Source organism: Zea mays, chromosome 4 (assembly GCF_902167145.1).
Source record: "Zea mays cultivar B73 chromosome 4, Zm-B73-REFERENCE-NAM-5.0, whole genome shotgun sequence".
NCBI classification, from domain to species: Eukaryota; Viridiplantae; Streptophyta; class Magnoliopsida; order Poales; family Poaceae; genus Zea; species Zea mays.
Window position 1 is genome coordinate 201,418,298 of NC_050099.1, and position 7,738 is coordinate 201,426,035.

Consider the following 7,738-nt stretch of genomic DNA (forward strand, 5'->3'; position numbering starts at 1 on the left):
GGATTGGGATGTGTGCTAATGCAAGAAGGAAGAGTTGTAGCATACTCATCTCGACAGCTGAAGATCCATGAGAAAAATTACCCCACACACGACCTGGAGTTGGCAGCAGTGGTTCATGCGTTAAAGACATGGAGACATTACCTGTATGGGCAGAAGTGCGACATCTACACAGATCATAAAGGTCTGAAGTACATATTCACCCAGTCAGAGTTAAACATGAGGCAGCGAAGATGGTTGGAATTGATCAAAGACTATGAGTTGGAAATACATTACCATCCAGGCAAAGCCAATGTTGTTGCAGATGCTCTAAGCAGGAAGAGTCAAGTTAATATGATGGCCACGCACCCAATGTCATATGAGTTAGCCAAGGAGTTCGACAGACTGAGCCTCGGTTTTCTGAATAGTACGCAAGGAGTAACAGTGGAATTAGAGCCCACCCTAGAGCGGGAGATTAAAGAAGGGCAGAAGGATGATGAAAACATCAACAAGATCCGGCAGCTGATCTTAGAAGGAAGAGGCAAAGACTTTCGAGAGGATGAAGAGGGAGTGATATGGTTCAAGGACCGATTGTGTGTTCTCGACCTCAAACCTATTCGGGAGCTGATCCTCAAGGAAGCTCATGAGACAGCCTATTCCATACACCCTGGAAGTGAGAAGATGTATCAGGATTTAAAAAGGAGGTTTTGGTGGTATGGCATGAAAAGAGAGATCGCAGAATATGTCGCCATCTGTGATAGCTGTCAAAGAACCAAAGCAGAGCATCAGAGGCCCGCCGGATTGTTGCAGCCATTGCGGATTCCTCAATGGAAGTGGGATGAGATCGGGATGGATTTTATAGTTGGCCTACCTCGTACCCGGGCCGACTATGATTCCATCTGGGTGGTCGTGGACCGCTTAACAAAGGTGGCCCATTTCATACCCGTGAAGACAACATACACCGGAGCAACGTTAGCTGAGTTATACATGTCTCGGATAGTCTGCCTTCATGGTGTGCCGAAGAAGATAGTGTCAGATCGAGGAACACAGTTCACCTCTCATTTTTGGCAGCAGCTACAAGAAGCTTTGGGCACACATTTGAACTTCAGCTCGGCTTATCACCCACAGACGGACGGTCAGACTGAGAGAACCAATCAGATCCTAGAAGATATGCTGAGAGCCTGTGCGTTGCAAGACAAGTCAGGATGGGACAAAAGGTTACCTTATGCAGAATTCTCCTACAATAATAGTTACCAGGCCAGCTTGAAGATGTCACCGTTTCAGGCACTCTACGGACGGAGTTGTAGGACTCCGCTGCATTGGGACCAGCCTGGAGAGAGACAGGTGTTTGGCCCCGACATCTTGCTTGAAGCCGAAGAGAATATCAAAATGGTTCGGGAGAATCTGAAGATAGCACAATCAAGACAGCGAAGCTATGCTGACCGAAGGAGAAGAGAACTGAGTTTTGAAGTGGGAGATTACGTCTATCTGAAGGTGTCACCTATCAGGGGAGTCAGAAGGTTCGGAGTTAAAGGCAAGTTAGCACCCCGGTACGTTGGACCATATCAGATTCAAGCAAAGCGTGGAGAAGTGGCCTATCAACTCAACCTACTAGAAAGTTTGTCAGCAGTGCACAATGTGTTCCACGTGTCGCAATTGAAGAAGTGTCTGCGAGTACCAGAAGAACAGTTGCCCGTGGAGGACTTGGAAGTCCAAGAGGATCTGACCTACGTAGAGAAGCCAACGCAGATTTTGGAGTTTGCAGACAGAGTCACCCGAAGAAACACCATCAAAATGTGCAAAGTCAGATGGGGCCACCACTCTAAGGAAGAAGCAACCTGGGAACGAGAAGATGATCTGAAGGCCAAATACCCTGAACTCTTTGCTGACCAACCTTGAATCTCAGGGTGAGATTCTTTTAAGGGGGATAGGTTTGTAACACCCTGAATTTGGGGGTATAAAATTTCTTTGCTCATATTCACAAATTCAGGTGTTACTTCTCTTTTCACACCCTTCCCAATCCCCTCTTTCTTTTTTTTATAGAAGAAAAGTGGCTATTTACTTTGTGTAATTATAGTCTATTAGACTAAAACTCCAAGGAGTATGAATTGTGTCATCATGTCAAACCCTAAATTCTACTTTTATTTCGTGCATAATGCTTGGAAATGCTAATTTGAATTTGTGGCCTATTTGGATTTGAATCAAATAGAGTAAATAAAAAGAAAAGGGAAAACAAATGCCAGAATAAAAGAAAAAAGGAAAGAAGCCCACACCCCCCGCCCCCTCGGCCTTTCGGCCCATCTGGCCCATCCCGCGTGCGCGCGCCTTCCTCCCCCCTCTTCTCTCTCTGCCCTGGCGGGCCCGCCCGTCAGCGCGACCGCCTTCCCCGCGTCCGCGCCCGCTTCCCCCGCTCTCTCTGCTCGCGGGCCCGGGCTGTCAGCTCCTCCGTCTCCGCGTAACCGCCGCCCCGAGCTGTGCGTGCCGCGGACTCCGCGCCCACGTCGCGCGTGGAGCTCGCAACCGCCTCGCCCTCGGCCACTTGAGCCCAGAACCTCGCTCGCCCTCTCTCCCTCCCTCATTTGTGCACCTGCAGACCTCTCTTCCACCTCTCCCACGCCGCTCACACGCCAAAGCGCCGCCGCCATTAATCGCCGTCGTCCCGAGCCCGTTTCTCCGCCGACGTTGGAGCCCCGCCGTGCCCTCTGCCACGGTGAGCTTCGCCTCGACGTCCACAACCCGGGACACGCCCCAATTTCCCCTCCCCCTCCCTGAATTCCTCTGCCCGCGCTCACCTGTCGTTCTCTGCGCAGTCGCCGAGGTCCGCCACCGTCGACCCGGGCCCTCGTCGCGCCTTCGCCGCCACCGAGGAGTCCCCGGGGTTCGCCTTGAGGTAAGGAACCTCCTCTGCCCTCTCCCTTCCCCTCTATTGCACTCTGCCGTTTCTCCCCCCCCCCCCCCCCCCCCCCCCCCCCCCCCCCCCCCCCGCACTCCGCCTTCCTGCCAATCGGGCCCCGCCTGTCAGTCGTCCGCCCGCTCTGCCCGCCCGGCCCCGCATGTCAGCCGCTCCTGCCGCCGCGCGCTCGCGCGCCTGCCCGCGGATCTAATCTCGGGCGTTGATCCGAGATCCAACGGCTATAAGAGCCCGATACCCCTTCGCCCGCGCATTTTCTCAAAGAGACCCCCGGCTTTCTGCAAATTAACCCATCGTCCCTGGATCTTCGCAGTTAGGTCCTCGGACCTTTTATTTAATCCAAAATAAGTATTTAAGGCATATTTTTAATCCCTAATCTTGTAAAATTCATAACTTTGTCATATGAACTCCAAATTAGGTGCTTCAAATTGCAAAATGCTCACAATATTTTTATCTATCTATTTAAACAATGTTTCCCTGCTGTTTTTATGTCCCAATTAATAGTTGATCATTAGGGTAAAACTAATGTTATTGGAACCCCTATTTGAGATAAATAAAAGATAGAAGACTTTAATAAAAGTTGGAGCACCTAAGTTTATGGACTTAACACCATGTAATGATTTAACCCCACCACTGACTTAGATCTGATTAGTGGATAATGAATCACTTTGTATAGTCATCTACCCTAGACCTAGGGAACACCAGATTGCCAATCCTTTTCTATTATGAACTTGTGATCTCTCTGCTGCATATGTTTGGTACATTGCTTTTGTTTGTTATTTCCCAAGTGCATAGAATGAATGATTACTTTACGTAGACAATGGGCAGTCTGTGTTTCCCGAGGAAGTTGCAGAAGAAGTTCCTGATCAGCAGTTTGGTGAAGGCAACTGTCCTCTGACCCATTATGTCCTATTCACTTATAATTCACTTTCCCGCATTACTTAATTGAAACCTAAGGATTGACTAGCTTTATACTTTATCTTATCCTTGATGACCTTTTGGGTTATTATGGTTAGCATTTTGCTATTGCCTTAACCTAATCAATGAACATGATGTGACTATTTATGATACGATACTGTGATCCTGATTATATTGATGATCTTGTGATACTCTAGGGGGCTCATGCTGTTTCCTGAGTACCTCTCCGTAAGGACCTGTTCGTTGAGAGACCACCCGGGATAACAGTGCAACCATGAGGGTGAAATGGGATGCCCTTAGCTAATTAATTAGAGGAACTAGAGGTGTAGTTGCTTCGCCGTCGTGCCGTCAATGGGGTCCAGGCACAGTGCTTGCTCTGCCGAGGCTGAGTGCCGAGGTTCTTTCGTTTTGCTTTTTTGTTAGTCACTCTCCTGCGGGGAGGGGTACTGTGTTTATCAAACTGGAGAAACCTAACGGGCAGCTATGATCTCTAGGGAATCTTTGTAAAAGCTATGTAGTGATACCCTGCCGGACCACCTAGGTAGTGGTCAATGGGGATTAGCTCTCCCCGGGTAGAAAGGGAATCATGACTCATGGGTAAAGTGTGCGACCTCTGCAGAGGATAGTGAAACTGATATATCAGCCGTGCTCACGGTTAAGAGCAGCCTTGGGATCCTCTTTGATTAGAGATACTTCGGATACACCTCAGATGAGGACTTTAACGATGATGGTTAATGATGGTGACTTTAATTATGCATTCTAGTATTTCCTCTCTAAGGAGGTACTTTTTGGGACTATAACTTGGGTTTCATGATAAAATCTGGCTTCTACTAACAATAAATACTTGACCAACTAAAAGCAACTGCTTGAGCCTAACCCCACATAAAGCTAGTCCACTACAGCCAAACGGGGCATTTGCTGAGTACGTTGATGTGTACTCATCCTTGCTTTACCACAAAATACCAGGTTGTCCACATTGTAACCACTGCTCAGGGGAAGACGAAGCCGTGGAAGGAGACTTCCAGGAGTTCCAAGACTATGACGAGTTCTAGGTGTGGGTTGGCGGCAACCCCCAGTCAGCTGCCTGTGAAGGCCTTATCTTTACTGCGTTTCGCTAGCACTTTGATTTATCAGTTAAGTTGATGACTATGTGGATGTCTATGACTCTGTGATTTAATAAGTTAATACCCTTTTATGTTATTATTCGAGCACTGTGCGATGATGTTCATTTATGTAATCGCTGTGTACGTGAGTTCTGATCCTGGCACGTACATAGTTCGCATTCGGTTTACCTTCCAAAACCGGGTGTGACAACACACCCTTAAGTGCTTCATTTTTCCTATGTGGCTACACAAGACACAAAGGAATATACTAATTGAAAGTATCGTGCACTTAATATTTAAATGTTGTCGTCCTTTGAAGTTCACCAAGTTGTAGGTCTTTTGTTTAATTCCACTAAAGGTAAATTCTTTTATCTCTACAACACAAGATCTTACTAGAGATGAATATGAAGTTAGTGATCTAACAACTCAATTCATCTTTGAGTCAATCTTAAAAGAATAGACAATGTAAGATTGATAGCTTAAGATAAAAATTAAATTAACCCACTCAAACACCCCAAAGCTTCATATCATCTTTGGGTACCTATAAATTCTTTTAAACAAATTTTGGTACCCATTTTTTGGATGGGTCCACCAAGGTTATCTAATAAGGACTTAGGCACCCAAATGACCCTTGTCCTAGAATGTGGTGAACTCATCACCTTTCTAGCACAAGAGTCAAATTTGGGTTTCCTAAGTGAAAGGGAATTAGGCTTACACCTAGTTCCTAAATAATTTTGGTGGTTGAATTGCCCAACACAAATATTGGACTAACTAGTTTGCTCTAGTGTATAAGTTACACAGGTGCAAAATGTTCACACTTAGCCAATAAAAAGACCAAGTGTTGGGTTCAACACAAGAGCAAAGGAGCAACAGAAGGCTCCTCTAGTCTGGCGCACCGGACTGTCCGGTGTGCCACCGGACATGTCCGGTGCACCAGGGGACTCCAACTCCGAACTGCTCGCCTTCGGGAATTTCCAGAGACCACTCCGCTATAATTCACCGGACTGTCCGGTGCACACCGGACATGTCCGGTGCTCCAAGGAAGGGCGGCCTCCGGAACTCGCCAGCCTCGGGTTTTCACTTCAGCTGCTCCGCTAAAATTCACCGGACTGTCCGGTGTACACCGGACAGTCCGGTGAATTTTAGCGGAGCAGCTGAAGTGAAAACCCGACCGGACTGTCCGGTGCAACCTCGGGGCAACGGCTACTTCGCGCCAACGGTCACCTGCAGGCGCATTTAATGCGCGCCAGAAGCGCGCAGTCGTCAGGCACGCGGGAGCAGGCGCACCGGACACTCTACAGTGCATGTCCGGTGCGCCACCGGACATCAAGGCGGGCCCAGAAGTCAGAAGCTCCAACGGTCGGAATCCAACGGAACTGGTGACGTGGCTGGGGCACCGGACTGTCCGGTGTGCACCGGACTGTCCGGTGCGCCATCGAACAGACAGCCTCCACCAACGGTCATGTTTGGTGGTTGGGGCTATAAATACCCCAACCACCCCACCATTCATTGTATCCAAGTTTTCACCTTCCAACCACCTTACAAGAGCTAGCTTTCATTGCAAGGCACACCAAAAGAGATCAAATCCTCTCCCAACTTCATTCAAAGCCCTAGTGACTAGAGAGAGTGATTTGTAGTGTTCATTTGAGCTCTTGCGCTTGGATCGCTTCTTTTCTTTCGCATCCTTTCTTGTGATCAAACACTCACTTGTAATTGAGGCAAGAGACACCAATTGTGTGGTGGTCCTTGCGGGAAGTTTGATTCCCAAGTGATTTGAGAAGAGAAGCTCACTCGGTCCGAGGGACCGTTTGAGAGAGGGAAGGGTTGAAAGAGACCCGGCCTTTGTGGCCTCCTCAACGGGGAGTAGGTTTGAGAGAACCGAACCTCGGTAAAACAAATCCGCATGTCTCACCTCATTATTCGCTTGCGATTTGTTTTGCGCCCTCTCTCGCGGACTCGATTATATTTCTAACGCTAACCCGGCTTGTAGTTGTGATTGTTTTTGAGAATTTCAGTTTCGCCCTATTCACCCCCCCCCCTCTAGGCGACTTTCAATTGGTATCAGAGCCCGGTGCTTCATTAGAGCCTAACCGCTCGAAGTGATGTCGGGAGATCACACCAAGAAGGAGATAGAGACCGGCGAAAAGCCCACTACAAGCCACGGGAGCACTTCATCGGAAGAGTCCCGCACCAAAAGGAAGGAGAAGAAGAAGAGCTCCTCCAACAAAGGGAAGGAGAAGAAATCTTCTTCTCACCACAAAGAGAAGAAGGAGAGATCTTCCTCTCACAAGCCGCATCGGAGTGGGGACAAGCACAAGAGGATGAGGAAAGTGGTCTACTACGAGACCGACACTTCATCAACATCGACCTCCGGCTCCGATGCGCCCTCGGTAACTTCTAAGCGCCAAGAGCGCAAGAAGTTTAGTAAGATCCCCTTACACTATCCCCGTACATCTAGACATACTCCATTACTTTCTGTTCCATTAGGCAAACCGCCTACTTTTGATGGCGAAGACTATGCTAGGTGGAGTGATTTAATGAAATTTCATCTAACCTCACTCCACAAAAGTATATGGAATGTTGTTGAGTTTGGAGCACAGGTACCTTCTGTAGGGGATGAGGATTATGATACGGACGAAGTGGCCCAAATCGAGCACTTCAACTCCCAAGCCACAACCATTCTCCTCGCCTCTCTAAGCAAGGAGGAATACAACAAAGTACAAGGGTTGAAGAATGCAAAGGAGATTTGGGACCTACTCAAGACCGCGCACGAGGGTGATGAACTCACCAAGATCACCAAACGGGAAACGATCGAGGGGGAGCTCGGTCG